We start from the raw sequence: 22,727 nt of genomic DNA on the forward strand, positions 1-22,727 counted from the left end.
AATTGTGGGAAGCAACTACCTGCTGGTATCTTTCCTGTCCTGCCAAAATAGCCCATAGCACAGAAGTCTGGGAATAGCTCTTATGGATTAATTAAAATAACAGTCCCAAGGGTCCCAGCTGCTCATCAGACTCAGACCCATAATGAACAGTGTCCTCACTTGGGGAAGTTGACACCCATGGACCACCCTAAGGAATAACATGTACTGGAAAGTCCGAGAGACTGGTCCTGTTATGTCATTCACGGACTACATTCTTTCTAGGATACAGTCTTATTATTGATCCACTATTGCTTAGAAGCCCTTTCCTTTCACCCACATAGGGAGACCCTCCCCTGTTTCTTTATCCCACCTCCACCAAGAATGCTAATAAAATAGACATTTCTGCATCATTTTCCAAATTGAGGTGTAGGACCAAGAGGTGCAATTTTCTAAGTAGCTGACTGAAAGCTGGTTTAGCAAACTCTTAATACCGTCACCTACTCTGGAGGTATAAAGGATGGACACATAGATATCAGAGGGAAGACATTTCTGGAGAGGGCTGCTTTTGGTATGTTATACCAGCCCTTATCTTTGACAAAGGGAAACAGGCTCTGACAAAAGCACAAGGAGAGCTGGAAAAATCCTCCACATGCTGGAGAAGGACACAGAAGAATGAGGGTCTCATCAGGTTGGGAGAATCTAAAGAGTGAGAATCAGGTTGCAGTTGCTTCCACAGTGAAGCAGAGGAAAGTTGGCTGTGCTGGAATTGGCCTACCCTCCCAGAGTTGATCCATGAAAAGGACTGGCATTTCCTGTGGGTGGAGAGATTTGGTGTGGAGGGAGTCAAGGTCCTATTCAAGATGGCTGTTTGGAGAGTGAATTAACCTCGGTGGAAAAACTGGAGGTATTGATTCCTAGCGACTGATGTAGGAGTAAAGGACCAGTGGGGAGAAGATGCATTGATTCTCAGCAAGGACAACCATTGATGGCAGAGCCACTGTGAACACCTGCCACCCCCAGACAGCATGAGTTTTGGTGCAGCATCACTGTGCAGGGAGCAAAGACATTCCTGTTTCTCCTTTCTCTTCTCCCATCACCTGCCTCTCCCCACCCCCGGAGGCCTTGAAAATCCCTATTAGCAAGTTGGGGAAGCAGGAGTTAAAGCTGCCAGTTGAAGGAACAGAAGAGAAGCTAAGTGAGTGCCTTCTCACTTACTATAGTCCCATCAAGGGAAGGAGAGGAGCCTTAACTTTAAAGCAAGATTTAAGCTTTAACTTTTAGGTAGAACCATATGTGGTAGGCAGAATAATATCCCCCCAAAGATATCCACATTCTAATCCTTACACTTTTTAAAAAGGTACAATACGTAACAAGGGGGAACTAATGTTGTAGAAGGAATGAAGTCTGCTAATCAGTTGACTTTAGGAAAAGGAAATTATCCTGGATGTTCCAGTTGGGCCCAGTGTAATCACAAAGGTCCTTATAAATGAACAAGGGAGAAAGGACAAGTGGAGTTAGAATGATGTGATGTGAGAAAGGCTTGACTGGACATTGCTGGTTTTGAAGGTGGAGAGGAACCGTGAGCCAGAAATAAGAGCAGCCTCTAGACGACAGAGAAGGCAAGGAAACGGATTCTCCCCGGAAGGCACCAGAAAGGAACCCAGCCCTGCTGCCTCCTTAATGTTAGCCCAGTGAGATCCACCTGAAACTCCCAACCTTCAGAAATGTCAGACAACAATGTTTTGCTGTTTAAAGTCACTAATTTTGTGGTAATTTCTTACAGCAGCAATAAGAAAATAACACACCGAAAAAACAAGTTGAGGCAGTCTTACTTCAGAATGACCAGAAAAAGCATGGGGAAGGAAGAACTAGCTCCAGGGAATAAATTAAATGAAGAGAGGGAAACCAAAAAGTCAATTTGCTTTAAGAATATATGCCCCGTGACATAACAATTACATGACTGAACTGTGTGATCTGTCGGTCTTTCTCAGTGGAAGTTCCCTACAAGGCAGATCTGGAACCTGGGCCCTGTGTTTCTGTTGAACGAGTCATGCTTTTTCTGATTCTGAACAGAGGTCATATCTGAAGTCCAAAGCCAGAGATTTGGGGCTCCTCAGGGTGATTGGTTGTTTTATGAGCCTCAGCTGTTTTTCAAACATTTTTTGAAACAGGGTTGAAAAGGCAGGTCTCTATGAAGGCTGTAGTCTTTTGTAGCATGGAGATTGATTGGGCTGTGATGGGAAGTAGTAAGGCTTGGAGGGTGGTCGGATGTAGTGAGAATCGGGGTGTGATCAGATGTAGTGGGAATTGGGGTATGATTGGATGTAGAGAGCATCTAAAGCTGGAGAACCAGGTTGGGGCCAGCCTGGGGGACTCTGGATACCATAAGAAATGGGTTACATTTTATGCCAGTAATCAGTAAGAGATGATAAAGATTTGAACTTGGGCAGTGGCAAAGGGATTAGGAAGGAAACAAATTGGAGACCAATTGCAGTTAAAGGCGACAGAATTTGTATATAAACTGAATAAGAATCTTAGTTTCCTATCCTGGGTAAATAAGAGGTTGAATGTGTCATTAGCTGATAGTGAAACTAAGCAGGAAAAATATGTGAGGGGAACCTTTTTTTTGGTGAAATCATACCTTTGAGGTGACTGTGGGCCACCTTTTTGGAGCAATTCAACCAACTCAGAAAGTTACATCAAGAACGTAACAAAGAGATTGGGATAGTGGATGATTCGGGTATTTTCAACTCAAAGGTGAAAATAGTTAAGATCACAGCAGTGAATGAGATCGTCTAAGAAGGGAGTGTTGAGAATCTTTGCAATAACATACCTACTCTGGAGCAAGAAGAACTTTCCAGTGAAAAAAGCATTTAGAGCAACCTTGAACATCTCAAGCAGGCTGAATGGGAGAGCAGAAATGAAAGCTGAGGTGTAAACATGACAAAGGCTGAGTAAATATTAGGTTGGTTGCAGTGAGCAGAGAAAAGCAACTTTTCAGAGAGTCAAAAAAGATATATAAATCAGACCTGTAAATTGAGAGGAGAAACACAGTGTGAGTGACTGGAGCGTGGGAAAGAGAAGCAAAAGGAGGAAAATGTTAGTGATTTGATGATAATGGCAGGCCTGCGTGAAGAGCAAGTTACCAGGTAGGAGATGGAGAGAGGAAGATAGGGGATGTCAATTCCTACTGCTGAACTTAAACTTCAGGGACAGTGTTCACGACACAGCAGGGCTTTTTATACTGCAGTTCTGATTATGTGAAGGGGCTGGACTCCAAGGTGAATTCCCCTCCTCTGTTGTGAGGGTGTGAGTGGCACAAGGCCTGGTAGCCAGATGCTTGCAGGCAGGAAGGCTCGTTACCTATTGGGTTGTCAGCATCGTATTTCCTACTGAGGTCAGTACAGGGGAGGGAGGGGCTTGTCCCTGCCTTTGAGAATCAGAGGATATAATTGGGGAGGCAAGCTCTTCACAGAGAGCAGTTTTAGTATAATCAAACTTGAGACTAATTCTTTTTTTAAATTTATTTATTTTATTATTTATTTTATTTTTGGCTGCATTGGGTCTTCATTGCTGCGCTCGGGCTTTTCTCTAGTTACAGAGAGCGGGGGCTACTCTTTGTTGCAGTGCGCGGGCTTCTCATTGCGGCATCTTCTCTTGTTGCAGGACATAAGTTCTAGGCACGCGGGCTTCGGTACTTGTGGCCCACGGGCTCTAGAGCGCAGGCCCAGTAGTTGCGGCGCATGGGCTTAGTTGCTCCACAGCACATGGGATCTTCCCAGACCAGTGCTCGAACCTGTGTCCCCTGCATTGGCAGGTGGATTCTTAACCAGTGCGTCACCAGGGAAGCCTGAGACTAATTTTTAAAACTAATATATTCAGATTTCAGAAGAGAGGGAAGATCATATTAGCCTATGTGATGTTGGTCAGAGAAGGCTTCCTGGATCATTGAACTTGACCTTCGGCAAGGTACAGAGAGAGAGATGAAGTAGGGTGAGCAAAAGCGTAGAATAGGGCCTTTTGACCTTGACCCTCAGGTCAGGAGTTGCCGATCCCTGTCTGTATTGTCTTAGCAAAAGGGTACCTGTTCATGGGGATTGCAGACCTTCAGGAATAGATGGACCTGCAGGGAAACAGACAACAGATTATTTCTGGCTCTCAATCTGACAAACTGGGTGATTATGGGAGATGAACTTAACTTCTCTGAGTCTCGTGTCCTCATCTGTAAAATAGGGGTCACAAAATTGTATCTTACACACTGACCTCCATGCACCTTGTCCTCCCTTATCTTGTATAAATAGGTGCACGTTTTCCTTTCCATAAGTATCCAATTCTATAGGCAGACCCCCGCTTTGTCTCATTCTCCTCCAGTTCATCTTCCAAACAGGTGCCCAAATGCTCTTCCTAAAACATCTGTCCAGTCATCAGTCACCTGCCTAAAGCTCCCTCCATTGCCTAGAAGGGAAAGTCAAAGTTATTCCACCTCTGGCTCTGACTTCCATATCTAGCTGTTATTACCTGCTGACCCTCTCCTTACACAGTCTTAATGAACCGCTTGCCAATCACCAAATACCCCAGGCTCCTTGGACCAGGCTCACATTGTTCCTTCTTGCTGGAATGCCCTCCCTCTGCCCTTGCCTTTTCCTTCTCTCCCATCTTAGGGTCTACCTTATGTAAGACTTTGGACTTATATTATTTGTTTGTTTTCCTATTTTTGATCAATCTGAAATATATTCCAATTTCTTTTTTTATAATTTTATTGGAGTATAGTTGATTTACAATGTTGTGTAAGTTTCAGTTGTACAACAAAGTGATTCAGTTATACATATACATATATTCATTCTTTTTCAGATTCTTTACCCATACAAGGGTAAACTCTACAGAATATTAAGTAGAGTTCCCTGTGGACTTGCATGGTTGAAGCATTTCCTGAATAACCCCTAGGTCTACAAACCCTCCCACCCAAAAATAATGTCCCCCGACTTCGTGCTTCCACTCCAGCTGGCAGAGGCTCTTACTGCAGCACGATTTATATTTCACTGTATTTGCTCCGTTATTGGCTGGCTCATCCAATGAGATTGAGGGTTGCTTGAAGGCAGAGATGATGTCTCTTTCTTTTCTTCTGCTTGACTTCGCAAAGCCTGCTGTGGTGATTAATTGAATGTGTTAAGCAAGTGAATGAAGCCAAAGCCAGGCAGTGTCCTCTCACTGACTCTCCTCTTCTGGCCCCAGGTTGGGCTGGGGCAGAAATGTACAGCTGGATTTCTTAGAGTGACTTTTGCCATCTTCGTTCTCTTCACCTAGAGAAGCAAGAGATAGGAACAAATCCGGAGACTTGCTTCTCACCTTCCTGAGTTATACTTTGGAACCCCCATTCAGGAACCCTGTCCTGCCTGGCCTGGTTAGATGGGTTCAGTGTGCCCACAGCAGACCCCTTGGCTGGGAGCAGGAGTCTGGTTAGGCAGGTCCCTGAAGGCTTTTTGGGGGGACTAGATTGGTGAATGCCTTTTCCACTCTGATGTGCTGTACTCAGGCCAACGCCTTCATCCTGTGTTGCTGACCCCCTTTCTCATGTCTGTGAAAGGGAAATAACTTGATACCATTGTCAAGTTCAGGGACTCTGACTCTAACTGCTCTTGTGTCTGGGTAAACCTCAGGAGCCGGACTGGCCTCAGGCAAAACACTAAAGTCAACCAAGGCTGAGTTTCCAATCTCCTTTCTCCAATCTGCTGTCTACCCTCAGTATCAAATTGTGTTTTCTCTTCTATTGTAGCCTGTTGCTTGTAAAGCACATCTTCTGCCAGAGTTCTATGCTGGAGGAGCATTCAGCAAGCTTATCACGTCAGCTTTTCCTACATCCCTCTTAAAGTGATTTTAACTTAAATTTGGAAGGCTGCCTCATTGACTCTCAATTATCTGTAATTATAATAATGGCCTTTTCCACTGGTAGGATTACAGAGGGTGCAATTGTGTTATATATTTTATATATACAGACTTTGTGTGTGTCTCTGTGTAGGGCCTGGAAACAGACGCCAGGTTCAAATACTGGCTCTGCTATCATTGGCTGTATGACTTAGGCAAGCTACTTATTCTCTCTCTTAGCTTCTTAACTTCAGTTTTCATCATCTGTAAAATGGAAACAAATGGTTACCCATTTTTAAGGTCTGTGGTGATCAATAAATAAGCATCATGTCGGGTTTTGTTGAATATGTCCTGGAGTTAGTCTGCAGGAGTTCAAACCTGACTTTCCTGCTTTCTGTCGTGTGACCATGAGGTAACTACTGAACCTCCTTGGACCTCATTTACTCACCTATAGAATGGGAACGATAATAGTACCTACCTCATAGGGTTTTGCAAGGATATAATGAGAAAATGCATGTAAATCTTCTTAAGAAACTGCACAATTAATACTCACACATTCAACTCTTCTTGTATTATTCTAAGCATTGTGAGAATTGAATGAAATTAGAAACGTTGAAAGTGTCTTAGGCACTATTCAGGTACCTAGGATTCCCTTGAATGTAAACTTCTCTAAGAATCCTGGATATAAAGAACTACATGAATTTTATCTCCTTCTGTCACCCTTATAACTTTGCAGGGGGAGGGTAACAGAAGATGGTCATTGTGTGTGCACATGTCTGCATTTAGGGGAAAGAATCTGCAAAAAATATGACCCACTTGATTTCAGCACCCTGAGTGGCCAAGAACACGTGCTTTTGGTGTCAAATCACAGGGTCTCACTTGTACCCAGAATATTAATGAATAATGATAGTAATTTGGCCTCTCTAATTAAAAAGTGTTAAAAAAAAACCCTCTCAAACTGTTTACTTCTATAGATTTGCAAAAGGTGATGATATGGGGAGACTATATATATATATATATATATAGTCTTTAAAGAAGGCAAAACAAGTGTACTAGCCTGTGGACAATGGTTTGAGGAGCAAAACTTCACCTCGTCATCTCTCACTCTGGAACCATGGGCAGCACTGCACCCTTCAGGCCTTGTTCTGGATCTAATGTGTCCTGGTACATACAAGATACAACTCCCACAAGAAGTATATTCACCCAAAGAGTGCTGTTTTCTTCCAAGTAGACCCTTTGGGAGTTTTGCCCATATTCTAGACATACTGCCTCCAACATGTTTTTTGCACTGATTCTTTGTGAATTCCATTAAAAGTCTTGGATGCATTCTTTGGAACATTCTCAAATTTAGTAGCTCTTTAGTCCCTGAGGATAGACTGGGTTTTTGGAAAAGTTACATCTGGTGAAACGATGAATGATGTAACAGAATTTAGGTAAATATAAATACATGAAAGGATGAGGAATCAAAAGGTCCTTGCCTTTGAAGAACATCACTGGAGAAGTACTTGGGAAATGATGGGAGTACAGAGGGCCTCACTGAACAGAAGCAAAGAGTTTCAGGACTGGGGTACTTGACACCATTCATGTCCTGGCCTACAACCTGACAAACACCAGAATATTACCATATTCGAGGGGTTAGCAAGCTTTTATTAAGAGCAGTAATATTTTAGACTCTGTGGAACAGATAATGTCTCACATTAACCATTCTTAACTCGAAGACCATATAAAAACAAGCCATTGGCTACATTTGACCCATGGGCATAGATTGTTACTCATATTTCATCACTAAATATTGCCAATGAAAAAATGTATACCTATATAACCGTATGTATAATATATTCTACTGTGAGATATAGGTATTAAGCTCTTCAAAAGTTAGAAATTTCCCTAGGCTTCAGGGAATGTTAAAACAATAATCATAACTATCACTTACTTAACTAAGAGCATTTTCATAGATGAAAAGACCCAAATATCTTCATAGCTCTCTCCTTTTCTCTATGTGTACACACACAATACTATTGGTGTTTCCACAATGAGTATGTTTGCTAAACCTGGATCCCATGGGGAAAAAAAATGTGGAGCCTATTAGAGGCAAAAGGCCACAGTTAGGTAAACAGCTATGCTGGAAGGCACACAGCTAAACAGAAACAAGATGCATAGAATTTCCTCATGACTTGTTTTTCTCTGGGACTATTCGTCAGAAGGCCGTCTTTATTACATAGAAGATTAAAGGTCAGGCTGACTGGCCATTCACCCAGATGACTGATTCAGCTAGGGAAAAATGTGACCCACTGAGGATGACAGCAAAAACAGTTCTCTTGTAGAAAGTTGCTAGGCTGAGGCACACGTGAAGGGCATTGTGGGGCTCAATCTATTCCTTCGAGCATTGGTTATGAGCATGACCTTGGCTGGGAGCTGACCCGTGCTTTTGCAAGCACAGCTGCTCCTTCCATCTAGATGTGGCTATGGTCTCCTGAGGGTGTGCAGATGAAACCAGGATGCATCTGGGGTCCAAGCCTGGCCATGGTGCTGGACTGTGATGGCAGCTTCTGTTGCCTAACAAGGTGGAGGTGGCTTCTTGAAGGTCACCTTAGAAGACACGGGACTCCATGTGGCAGGGCCCTTTCAGAGATGGTTCCCAGATCACATGAAATAACTCTGCTGCTTACCCTCTGGCACAGCTCTGCCCTATTCTCTGGGCATCATAGAAATGTGTTTGATTTCAAAGCTGAGCAAAACACTGGTATGTTTGCAAGTATTGGTGGGGCTTGTGGCCCATAGAAGGAAGGGGATGCAGGGCACTCCACAAGGGACTGTCCACCTTGGGGGAGACTTGTAAAAGCTTTGGTTATCAATGAAATCAAGAGGCTTTGGCTGTGTGTGTGTCACACAGGACAGAGGTACGAAAATGCTCTCATAGCTGCAGATATGATGCTTTCACTTTTGAAGGAGAGTGTATCCACTGGGTTAATGATGTTGGATAGCCAGGAAAAAGTTTTCATAGGTGTTGTTATACAAAGGAGAACTTGAAGCAGGTATCAGGAACCAGAGTATGAAGGCAGGTAAAGAAAGTAGAACAAGGATGAGTGTAAACACATGGAAGGGGAAGAGGGGTTTGGAGACTATCAGAGCATGCTGCTACACAAGGATGGCTTTGTCTACATTGTTGAATGAGCACGAGGTCTCAGTCTTCTCCTCTGTGATGACTGAGGGACCTGGATTGCCACCTGGTTTGGGCAAGAAATGGGTGGGGAAAGCCTTGGAAAAAGGGAACTCTGATCTGCACCCAAACAAGCTGGGACTTGGACACTAGGGGGAGAATTGAAGCTTCACGAGAGAACGTAGGGAAGAATGCAAGAACAGATCTGAACTGAAGAAAGGAAGAGCTGGTAATGGAGGACAGGTAAAATGGGGCAAGCAGATTTGAGGGGCTGAGCCTAGAAAGATTCCGGGAGGCAATGGAAATGGGAGGAGGAAGAATTTTTATAGATGCTTGAGGGCTGGGAAGGAGGTGATAAGGCTATGGGGCTGGTTTGAAGGTCATTTCTTCAGTCTTTTTCCTTGTGTAGCCTAGGGTCAGAGTCAGGTCATCTCCCCCACCCCCATACATATTACTCTAGTCTACCTGGGAGCCCTCTGAAGTTGTGAAACCGGTTTCTGGGGTTTCTCCTCCAGACAACGGCCCATTGCAGTGACCAAGCACAGGTGTCTGCCAAGGAGCCCCCGGGGAGGACCAGTACCTTCCGTTAGATATACCCTGGGTTTCTGACTGGGCTACCTGTGCACACTGGTGAAGCCCAGGGTGAAGACTCGCAAGGGGTTAGGTGGAGAAGTAGTGAAAGATGAAGTGGAAGTTCAAGGAGAATATAAGTGTAGATGAGAGACTGCAAAACTGATCATCTCGGTTAGTTCAAAGAAGCCCAGAGAGTGGAGAGTGATCCTCTAGCTTCAGGAAGGGGTGATTGATGGGCTATACTGGAACGTAAGACACATGGCATCACAGACTCATATTTGCTTCTTTTGACTCTGCTCACCAGCAAACTTAGCATGGGTAGTGGAGAACATCCTAGAAGTCATTCTGGGTGTCTGTTCCCCTCTCTTTCCACCTTCCTGTCCTCCTTTTACTTTTATTTTATTATTATTTTTGTCTCAGAACTTAACACTGTTAAATAGACCTGGGAGGGGCACATGGTTTTCTAGGCTACGGATATGTGCCCCTTCCTGACCTACTTAATTTTGTTGATGGGACTTGTGCCATAAATACCACAGTATGATAGCCTTCCCATTTCCTGCTATGAAGTTGCTTTGGCATATTTGACAGGTCTAATAAAACTGACCGTTTTTTTCTGCCCAGGTTTTCACCTAAACTAGGGCTTTGCAATCTTTTTTTCATAAAGGGCTAGATAGTAAATATTCTTGGCTTGTGGGTCCTGTGGTCTCTATCATAAATACTCAACTCTCCCCTCGTAGTTCAAAAGCAGTCATAGAAAATATATAAGTGAATTGGCAGAGATGTGTTACAGTAAGACTTTATTTACAAAAACAGGTGGTCAGAGGAAGAAAAGACAGAAGAAATTTTAGATAAAGATGACAGAGCTTACAGAAAACTCCCTACCCTTAAATATTTCCCCAACAGCTTACCTGGGGAGCCTGAAGTTTCTACACTGTACATTTTTCCTTCAAGTTCTTCAAGACTTGGGAGTATCTTAATTGGGTTAAGGTATTATGTTAGAAGGGATAGATTAGAGAATATTTTCCTAGGAGGAGAAAATACTACTTTAGTGAATACTGTGATCAATTATCATCCTTTGATGGGTTAACAGTGATAAGAGGGTATAGGACTCAATAGAGGTAAGTGCAGGTGGGGGCAGGAGATAAGAAAACATCCAGGATAGGGAGGCTGCCCTGGAACCACATTCATACCTGTTGTGTGTGAAATCTTGTACAGGGAACCAGAGGGGCCACGAGGATGAATAAAACACAACCATTATTCTCAAGGAGGTTGGAATTGAATTGAAGATGTACAATATCTATGTGTATCTGCATATTTAATTCTGTATGTACCCATCCATTCATCTGCACATACCACAAGTAATGAATTAAACAACAGTTTGCGGAAAGTAGCCACCAGTAAGGCAGGTAGTAAGCCTGAAGAGGTTTAGAAGAGAGATCTATTTTTATTGGCCAGTATGAATGGGACGTCTTCATGGACTTGTGGACCTTGAACTGAACCTTGGCTGATTGCTAAGCATTTAATTGGTGCAGGCACCTCCCCCCAAAGAAAACAAACCCTGGAGTATAAAGTGGAGGACGTAGGGATTTCTATTTCCCTCATCAAGTTGGAATTCTGTGCAAAAAGGGCTGAAGTCACAGGTTCAGTATTGGTTAGGATGCTTAGAGTCCGTCCTCCTCACTGTGGTTATGGCCTTGACTCCACCCCTCCACTTGTCATCTTGAAATGTCTAAGACCAGGCTACGGAGAGTGGCTGTACTCATTTATTATCTGGATCTTCTTCAAACCTTCCCTGGGTGTTTCAGTGCATCCCTTCTTCACTGCTAGAGCCAGAACCTGAAGCTCTGGCTCCATTCATAGGCAGTGGGGGATTCATCTCACATATACGAAGGTCAACATGTTTTATATGGAAATACGTTAAGATTTTATTTACTTACATGAGACTCTGAGAGACCAAATAGTAGTGGAGAGTAATAACTTAATTTCTCAATGAATGGTTGGAGGAAACAAAATCCCAGAAGGTCTATAGTAATGAAAAGGGTATTACATTCATTGCATGATTTTAGATAACACATGCTAAGTCCCTCCTATCCTTTTCATACAACCACATTATTGATGAACAGGCATCAAGAAGGCATTAGGTGATGCTTTACTGCATTATTTTAAGCCACTGAGGTTTTTATATATGAAGGGTATAGATTTATGCTGAGTGATTCAGTTACAAAGCAGGCACATCAATTTGTTCATGAATGTGAACTGACGATTACCTTCATCAGAGTCACCAGGGCAGACTGATCACTTTAATTTGGGCAGAGGCATGCGAGCAGTTATTGGCTAGTGGTGTGTGTATACCTGAGAACACAGGCTGCTCAGCATCCCTGAGGAGCCCTAGGAATGCAGATTTGTGTCCTCACAGGTGTGTAAGTACCAGCAAGGGTACAAAGACTGGTGGGATTAAGAAGAAACTGTTCCCCAGCACCATGTGGCAAGATGTTGTATAGGTTTCATTTGGTCTTAGCTTCTGAAAGCTGATTTGATGATAAACTGTGGAAAGGATGGCATGGAGGACATATACTTGCTTGCAACTCCAGATTGTAGAACTTGGGGCCCTCCTAGCTTGTATGACTAGTTTATGACAAGTTGAATGGTGTTCTACTTTATACTGCAAAAAGGCAATTTGTGGGGTTTAATAAATTCAAAAAATTAGAATTGAGTACCCGTGATCCCAGCTATGTACTAGGTGTAGTGAAGGCCTCTGTCCTGCAAGAATTCACAGTCTAGCTGGGAAAATGAAGTGACTTTTTAAGCAATCCCGACTTATACTTGTGGTTTGTAGAATGAAGGCTGGAAAGGCATTCAGATGAGGAGGTGTCCGAGAAGGCAAGGAGAAACAGTGTCCAGGAGTGTAGAGCTAATGCTGGTGACACTGGAGAGGTAATAAATCATGCCTTGCTGGGGACCTTTCAGCAAGCAATGGCCATATGTAAACAAGCACCGTAACATTCTCCCTAACCCAGAAAGTCCACTTCTGACAGAAGCGAAAACTGGATGCCTAAAGATGTATGTTACTCTGTTTTTAGTAACAGCAAACATTGGAGAGTCCTTTAAATGTCTGGCAACAGGGAATTGACTTGCCAAATAATAAAGTGAAAACATTTGGTGATTTTATTCTGTTATAAAAATTGACTACAAGTATACAGACACTGGAAATATTTGCGATATAAGAGATTAAGCAGTAACGAAAGGGTACATATTGAGATTGTAACTTTATAAAAATTGTAACTGAAGGATGCAATAATCACACATAAAATTGACCTCCCTTTATTCTCTGTCACTGCCTCCATTGTATTTCCTTTGTACTAATCTTCATGATGTGAACTATAAAAATACATTTACTTGTCTGATTTAAATATAAGCTTCTCTAAGGAATATAAATCATGCTTAACTTGATCTCCTCTGTATCTTCACTATATGGTACATCTAAGGTACTCAATATTTGAATGGCTGAATGCATCAGTGATTGATATTATTAAAGTATTTATTTGATAGTGACCTTTAAATAAAATGCACAGTATGAAAATAATATCTCTCAAATCCTTGCTGGGTACTGGGTTAATAACTGTAACCATTTTCATTTCAACCTTATCACCAGTATGTTTGTTTGTTTCTATCAGCATTTTTTTTTATAGTAGGTCATTGTTGGTTATCTATTTTAAATATAGCAGTGTGTCCATGTTAATCCCAAACTCCCAATCTATCCCTCCACACCATTCCCCCGGTAACCATAAACTCATTCTCTAAGTCCATGAGTCTGTTTCTCGTACTAAGTGAAGTAAATCAGACAGAGAAAGACAAATATCATATGCTACTGCTTATATGCAGACTCTAAAAAAATGATACAAATAAACTTATTTACAAAACAGAAGAATTTTTAATTGAAATATAGTTACTATACAATATTATATAAGTTACAGGTGTACAATATAGTGATTCACAATTTTCAAAAGTTATACTTCATTTATAGTTATTATAAAATACTGGCTATATTTCCTGTGTTATACAATATATCCTTGTAGCTTATTTTATACCTAATAATCTGTACCTCTTACTCCCCCACCCCTATCTTGCTCTGCTTCCTCTTCCTTCTCCCCACTGGTAACCACTAGTTTGTTCTCTATATCTGTGAGTACCAGTTTGTGTTATCGTTGAAAAAATTGAGGCTCACAGAGGCAAAGCACCTTTCTTGGCTGGCAAGATGTAAACCCCAGGCTGCTTGCCTCCAGAGCCCAGCCTCTTGATCATCATATGATTTTTAAACATTAAAACATATAGAATAATCAAGAATGTCAGATGCTTCAGTGAGGTCCTTTAAAACAAAAGTAAGAAAAAGCGTTTCTCATTTTTTCCTCTCCTTCTGCGTCTTCATGCTGCCCCAGCTGCCAACCTCTATTAAGCCATCCTTCCCTGATCAAACTATCCCTGTTGTCTAAGCCTCTTCAGTCCTTCAGAGCCTCAGTTACTGGTAATCAGGTTGATAAACTCATCTCGGTCTGAGGCAGCTACATTTTTTTTTTTTAACAAACATTAGCTCATTTTATTATCGCCATAAGTAGCTACATTTTAAAAGCATTTCATAATATCTCAGAGTGAAAGAGAGACACTGTTGCAAACATTTTTGGGGACAGCCAGAACTTTCGAGCTCTGCTCCAATCAAGCTGTGAAGGTGGTCACTAAATCTACTCCTATGTCCATCTCTGTGGAAGTTCTTTGTCTTCTTAAGGTTGAATTCCTTTGGCATAACATTGGCTGCTTCTGTCTTGCCTCTCAGAGTTCAGGGAAGTGTATTGCTTTGTCTCTTACTGAATTAAAGAATTCTCCATCTATAATATAGGAGGTATGTTTTGTAGAAACCTTGAAATTCTGTATCAGATAGGCATGTATATGTTAACATCATTTTGTGTCCTAATTGTATCAGTGCAGGTAACTGAATAAATCTTCAGATTGAGACCATAGCTCTCTTCATTGCTATGATCATCATAGAGAATAACATTTGCCTGGAATTCACGACATCGTCTCTTGTCCTTATGGTTTCATATGACCTTGGTGATTGAAAATTCCATAAATTCCCTTTTAATAGTAAATAAGTTCATTTTATCCTCAAATTTATGATGATAATGAAATATTAACATGAGAAGCAAGTGCTTTATAAATCTCTGAATTGCTATTCTGCTTTATTTCAATAGTGTGCTCTTCTTAAAACACCCATATGGTACCTGAAGCTGTAAAAATTAGTGAAATGATAAAGTGGGGGTTGAATACACTGAATATGTGCTGGTGTCTAGAACTGAACAGAACTGCAAATATTTAAGAATGTAATTTGATTTCCAGGACCAGAAAAGAAGAAAACATTCTTGTCTTTCTGATGTACCTCATATCACTTTGTAGTTAAATGCCTAAATACTATAGCTGAGATTTTTAATGTCTAATTAAGGAGCAGCCTTCCAGGTATTTTTGGCTTTTCTTGTAAGTGTTCAAACAAGACTATGGCATTACTGAGACAGAGCTACTTTCTGTCTGTGGTGTCCACACAAAACCAAATTTTTCTTAAAGACAGATATCATAAAATATCAATTATATGTGGAATCTAAAAAATGATACAAATGAACTTACTTACAAAACAGAAACAGACTCACAGACATAGAAAACAAACTTACGGTTACCAAGGGGAAAGCTGGAGGTGGGGAGATAAATTAGGAGTTTGGGATTAACATATATACACTGCTATATATAAAATAGATAACCAACAAGGACCTACTGTGTAGCAAAGGGAACCCTTCTCAATACTCCGTAATGACCTATATGGGAAAAGAATTTTAAAAGAGTGGATATATGTATACGTATGGCTGATTCACTTTGCTATACAGCAGAAAGTAACACAACATTTTTTTTTTTGAGGTGATATCTCATTGCGTTTTTTTTTTTTAACACCTTTATTGGAGTATAATTGGTTTACAATGTTGTGTTAGTTTCTGCTGTATAAAAAAATGAATCAGCTATATGCATACGTATATCCCCATATCCCTTCCCTCTTGCATCTCCCTCCCACCCTCCTTATCCCACCCCTCTAGGTGGTTGCAAAGCACGAAGCTGATCTCCCTGTGCTATGTGGCTGCTTCCCACTAGCTATCTATTTTACATTTGGTAGTGTATATATGTCAGTGCCACTCTCTCACTTTGTCCCAGCTTACCCTTTTTCCTCCCCATGTCCTCAAGTCCATTCTCTACATCTGTGTGTTTATTCCTGTCATGACCCTAGGTTCATCAGAACCATTTTTCTTTTTTTTTAGATTCCATATACATGTGTTAGCATACAGTATTTGTTTTTCTCTTTCTGACTTACTTCATTCTGTATGACAGACTCTAGGTACATCCACCTCACTACAAATAACTCAATTTCGTTTCTTTTTACGGCTGAGTAATATCCCATTGTATATATATGCCACATCTTTATCCATTCAACTGTCGATGGACACTTAGGTTGCTTCCATGTCCAGGCTATTGTAAATAGAACTGCAATGAACATTATGGTACATGACTCTTTTTGTATTAAGGTTTTCTCAGGGTATATGCCCAGTAGTAGGATTGCTGGGTTATATGGTAGTTCTAGTTTTTTAAGGAAACTTCATACTGTTCTCCATAGTGGCTGTATCAATTTACATTCCCACCAACAGTGCAAGAGGGTTCCCTTTCCTCCACACCCTCTCCAGCATTAATTGTTTGTAGATTTTTTGATGATGGACATTCTGAGTGGTGTGAGGTGATACCTCATTGTAGTTTTGATTTGCATTTCTCTAATGATTAGTGATGTTGAGCATCTTTTCATGTTTTTGTTGGCAATCTGTATATCTTCTCTGGAGAAATGTCTATTTAGATCTTGTGCCCATTTTTGGATTGGGTTGTTTGGTTTCTTGATATTGAGCTGCATGAGCTGCTTATGTATTTTTGAAATTAATCCTTTGTCAGTTGTTTTATTTGCAAATGTCTTCTTCCATTCTGCGTGTTGTCTTTTTGTCTTTTTTATGGTTTCCTCTGCTGTGCAAAAGCTTTTAAGTTTCATAGGTCCCATTTGTTTATTTTTCTTTTTATTTCCATTTCTCTAGGAAGTGAGTCAAAAAGGAGCTTGCTGTGATTTATGTCATAGAGTGTTCTTCTTATGTTTTCCTCTAAGAGTTTTATAATGTCTGGCCTTATATTTAGGTCTTTAATCCATTTTGAGTTTATTTTTGTGTATGGTGTTAGGAAGTGTTCTAATTTCATTCTTTTACATGTAGCTGTACAATTTTCCCAGCACCACCTATTGAAGAGGCTGTCTTTTCTCCCTTGTATACTCTTGCTTCCTTTATCAAAGATAAGGTGACCATATGTGCGTGGGTTTATCTCTGGGCTTTCTATCCTGTTCCATTGATCTATGTTTCTGTTTTTGTGCCAGTACAATACTTTCTTGATTACTGTAGCTTTGTAGTATATTCTGAAGTTCAGGAGCCTGATTCCTCCAGCTCTGTTTTTCTTTTTCAAGATTGTTTTGGCTATTCGGGGTCTTTTGTGTTTCCATACACATTGTGAAATTTTTTGTTCTAGTTCTGTGAAAAATGCCATTGATAGTTTGATAGGGATTGCATTCAATCTGTAGATTGCTTTGGGTCATATAGTCATTTTCACAATGTTGTTTTTTCCAATCCAAGAACACGGTATATCTTTCCATCCATTTGTATCATCTTTAATTTCTTTCATCAGTGTCTTATAGTTTTCTGCATACAGGCCTTTTGTCTCCTTAGGTAGGTTTATTCCTAGGTATTTTATTCTTTTCTAACACATTTTAAATCAACTATACCAATATTTTTTTTTTAAATAAAAAATAATAAAAACCAAAATAAAATAGATCAACAGCAAGGAACAAAAAACAGACAACTTTGATAGCTACAGTGTTCTGTTCATGAGGAACTTCGAGCTGTGTGGTGTTTTTTTGGTACATGTGTTTGATTGAAAACATCTTGCATTTTTAAAAATCACAATGTATTTTTATGAGGACTCCACACATTCTTGATTTTGTCACTTTTATCTCTGCCATCAGTGTCCCTGGAATATCTCTATCTGTTTTTGGTCAGCTAAGGTGATGATTAAAGGGTTCAGGAATGGATGCCAATCATACAGATTTGGTTTAAGGAGCAAGTTCCTTTCTTAGGAGAATCAGCATCAGCTCTCCCTGGTAGTTTATTGTCTTTCTAAAACTGCTAATGATATTATTGTTTGATTTATCTATTTACCCAGTGTGCCTCCAGAAGAGTGAAAAATATCATAGTCTTTGAGCATCCAGAAAATTGTTCTAATCAGGCAATCAGAAAAGCATTATAAGATGGATATCTTACCTCTCCATGATGTGTTTACTTGATTCCCAGCCAGGAGTACTGATCATTTCTTTTTTGAACCCTTAAAGCTCTTGTAGTCAGCAGCATACAACGTAGCTAAGGCTGCTAAGCTTCCTTCTTTCCCCCAAGATAACCAGTTTTTAAGGCACCTAAGTCAAGGATAGAAGACTTGGCCAAGTCTTTTTAGCTTTTACTTCCCCAAATCCATTATGCTCTCAGAAGTCATGGAGGAGGGTTTCCTTTCCTGAGAGAGTCTTGGGAAATTTAGTGCAATTAGCTCACCAAGGCACTATGCCACCTTTACTCATGGCCTAGTCACTTTCAGAAATCATAGATCAATCTAAATAGCCCAACATTTAATAGTTAATGATAGACTTTGTTGTTTTTTGAGCCCCCAGGAAGCCAATTGACTCTTGTTGCCTGAGCTAAGTTGTAAACAATTCAAGAGTGGAGAAAGCAGAGGCCAGCACCAGCCTGTAAATGTTACCTATTTAGTTGATTCAAGCAGGTTTCAAAATTCTAGTAAATATAATCATATCACTCAATTTTGGTTTGCAGTCTCATAACACTGATCTATTAATGGTATATTTTTCATTTTTTTACTCCAATTAATTTTTTTCTAATGTCTCATGATTCTATTCTACTATTCTCTTCCCCTCCTCCCCCCCTTAGGAAGACTATCATGCCAAATTTTTTTTTTAAAAGGAGAAAATATTGTGATTTGAAACATAGGACATTTTATTTCACCAAAGAGTTTCTGATATCGTAACATAAGAGCTGTAGTTAAAGAACAGTTAGTTGAAATCAATCATTAAGTACCTACTGTGTGCAGTAGCCTTGTACTGGTATTGAAATATTCACTGGCATTTCAAGCTGCATTATTGATTAGGAGCTGCCTCAAGACTGAAACTTAGTGTTTGCTGCCAGAGTTCTCAAAATCACAATATATAAAACCATCTTCAGAGTCACCATGACGTCAATGAGTCCAGTGAGAAACACAAAGGCAAACCAAAGGAAAACAAGGAAGATAGGAATTTGGATTGTGTCCATGACCAGTTTAAAATACAGAAGCCTGCCTTTGGAGATAGTGAAATCCTTAGCATCGTGTTGGAAATATTTTCAGAATGTTGTAGAATATAACACAATGTAAATGAAATTCTGATTTTAAGTAGACTTAAACAGCAGGAGTACATTTCAGAGTGGAGGCTGCCAGGCTTTAGGATTTATAAATCAGTAAATTAAAGAGAATAAGTAATTGAAGAACTATTGGGAGTTGTCACTTCTTTATTTTTGCTAAGTGTTGCTAGCACTATTCCCCTACTATGATTCTGTTGTGCAATGAAGTCCCCACACTAGATCTGAGACATAATAGAGTTTATTAAACAAAGGATGAAGAAACATTTCAAAGGATACAAAAAAAATCTTTGGTTGTTTGTTTTTTATCACAATGTGGAAGTTACTGGTTGGCATCTCCCTCACACAAGAGCCCAGTTCTTCTCAGCCCCATCATTCCCAGGGACCTGCCTGGGGACCTGCCACCAGCATGTGCAGGAGACTGTGTGGTCTGGAGAGCCACCTCTGTGCCTTATACAAGCCATTACAGTATTCCCTTCTGTGCTTAGGCTGACACTCTTCTGCCGTCTGCAAGCCTTACCTCTAAACCATACTCAGGCTTCTCCCTGACTTATACTAGGCTCCCTTGACACTCATACAAGTGCAAGAAAGTATTTTATCAGAGCTGGTGATATAATAGATTGTAGTTACTGCATTAAAATAAACACTTTTATTATGGAAAATTTCAATCATATCTTAAAGTAGAGCCTGTATAATGAACCATCATATAGTATCACACAGCTTCGACCATTCTGAACAAATAACCAGTCATTTTTTCTATACCTCCACCCATTTCCCCTACCCTAAATAACTGTGAAGCAAATCCCAAACATATAATTTCATCCATAAGCATCTCGATATATGTGTGTGTGTGTGTGTGTGTGTGTGTGTGTGTGTGTATATATATATATATATGGCTATGGACACTTAACTAAAGTATTACTAGGGTATTTTAAAACATTACATAAAAAAATATATAAAAGCTATGGACACTTTAAATAAAATAACTGAATTATTACTAGGGTATTTTAAACATTAACCCCTTAATATCATCAAATATTTAGTGAATTTTAAATTTCTTTCATTGTTTTACAATGTACATATATATAAAAATTCATTTAAATATTTATGGATATTTATATAATGGTTTATTTGTCTATTCAGGATCTATAAAGGTCTGACTTTTTTCTACTAGTTATCACCATCAGAATTTTCATGATGGCATCCATGTGGTTTTATTTTACATGTTTGTCTCTTGGATTTCTGTAAATTGAGAATCGATCCTAAGGCTGATCATTTTCATGTTTTGTTGTTTTTGTTGTTGTTGTTGCTTTTGGCAAGAACGTTTCATAGGTAGTGTTCTGTCGTTCTATCAAAAGATACATAATATATGGTTCCCTTTCTTTTTCTTATTTATAAATATTTTTATGTCAACAGCCATTTAATACTTGGTCTAGAGCCTTTATCTCATTGAGAGTGCTGGTATTTTCTTACTTTTCATCTTACAAAGATGCAAGCAAATATTACCCAAGATCTGATTCCTGGAGCATTTTAAAGTTTTCATGTTGTTGTCCTTATATAGAGTCATATGCCAAACTCTTTAGCAGTTGTTCACTGCAATGGAAAAGTGTGACCTCAAGTCTCTGTCACATACCAAGCAAGGATGATAAAAAGCAAACAAAACCATCATCTGAAATCATCATTTCATAAAATGAAAGGTTTTTAACAGCAGAAATGGGAAGAATTTAAGATTAAAAGACAGAATTTTAAATTAAATACATATATCTTTCTAAAAAATTCATCACACCATCCTGATTTCACATGCCACCATGGACAGGGGCCACTGCATTCTGGACTCAAACAATGGACTAGAATGTAAGAACTATTGTTTAGCTCCATGACGTTAGTAAACATCTGCTAGAAGGTAATGTGAAAATTTGTCCAGCCAAATTACAGGACTAACAACTTTATCTTTAAGAGTATCTTTAACTTATTATGTATTCCAAATCACTATATGCAATTTTCAAAAGCTATTAAAAGGTTACTCTTTAATTCAATAAACATGTATTGAGCACCAATTCTATGTCACATACTTATTCAGGTGTTTGGAATACAAAATACAGTAGAATACAAATATAACAAAGATTAATAAAAAAGCAGAGTGGAGACAATATTGAAATTGAGAACCTGCGTTCTTGCTCTCCCTCCAAGGAGCCTCCTCATACCCCTGGGCATTTAGTATCCTATGAATGGGTATAAAAAGGCATGTTTGTCTTTCTCTTTGAAAACTAAGTTACATAGTGAAAATTATCTGAAGAATCAAAGGTAAACTATAAAATATAAGAAACTACATGATAACTTTTGGAATTAAATCTGTGGTTTCTCATAGTATATATTCTCACTGTAATAGACTTAATATGTTCTTTCTTAAAAATTTCAAAATGGGATTCTTTGCACTAATGATTTATTGAGGTCATCTTTGAAAGTATCCCTAGTATCACCATCTATCCATCTCCTTTTGCTGATAAGGAAACAATCCTCCAAATGTGACATGACTTACAGAATGGGTTAGTGGTTGAGCCTCCTGATCTCCAGCTCTGTGCTGCTCTCCCTGTTCCACACTAAGGTTTCTTTCACATTAGGAACTATACACATACACAGTGCACTTGAATCTCCCAGAGCATTAAGGCATAGTAGGGAGGCAGTCTTGTTTTGGAGAGCAGAAGTGAACAAAAAAGTGATACAAAAAGGCAGGTGGCCACAGGGCTCCTATGGGTTCTCTCTGCTAATCATGTACTCTACTTGCCCTACTGCTCCTAGCCCTGGCAACCCTTCTCTTCTCCTTTGCCCTTTCTAAACCCCATCCTCCTGTCCTCTTGACATCAGCTTGGTGGGACTGATCAGTGTTTTGATTATAACTTTGTGTGCTGTTGACCTTGGCCAAGGCTGGCCTTGTATTACCAATTCTCACTCCTTGAAGAGAAGGAATAACATTGAAATGCTTGACCTGGGAACTTGAATTCAGTTCAGCTGTTTTGGCTGGTATAGTATATTTTAAAAATCAAACTTGAATGCCTTTATAGTGGACTTGCACGTCCTCATTGGCTGCACACTCCCCCCACTGCCTACTGGATTACACCAGGCTTTTCTACACACTTTTCAGAACTGCCTGGCCCCTGAAAGCATTTGAGTTGACTACTGGTGGACTGACATCTTCCTGACAGACTGTGACAGGAAGATCTTGGGTTCTTTGGGGTAACAGACACTAATTTTCAGTTTACTATGGGTCTCTTTAAAATCAAAAGCATTGCCTATGGCATCTCTCTCACTGGTCAGAATTTAGTACTGATGTGGCCAAAATCACAATGCTTTGCATTCAATAATGAGTCTGAGGGAGTTCAAGTGAGAGTGTAGATGGAGGGGGAAAGAGTTCAGAAGAACCCAGTTAAAATACATTATTGTGTGTGCTCAAGAATCTTGAAGCAATGATTTGTTATTAACACCTTGCTTTTCTGATAGAAATGCCTACAGACAGAAGACTTAGTAATATTTGGTTTAATACAGAAGGGTCCCTTTATCTTATTTGTGAAAGGATTCTCCTGGATGTGGCACTC

At 39.9% G+C, this 22,727-nt stretch overlaps 1 protein-coding gene across 4 annotated transcripts in view; it reads left to right on the top strand.

The window, feature by feature from the left end:
- The window catches only part of CTNNA2 (catenin alpha 2), a gene marked incomplete at both ends in the record, with an annotated part of 1,036,807 nt that overhangs the window by 907,522 nt on the left and 106,558 nt on the right, over window positions 1-22,727 (top strand). The gene's annotated exons all lie outside the window — the stretch shown is intronic.

The sequence above is a fragment of the Grampus griseus genome (assembly GCF_964374135.1).
Source record: "Grampus griseus genome assembly, chromosome: 15".
NCBI lineage: Eukaryota > Metazoa > Chordata > Mammalia > Artiodactyla > Delphinidae > Grampus > Grampus griseus.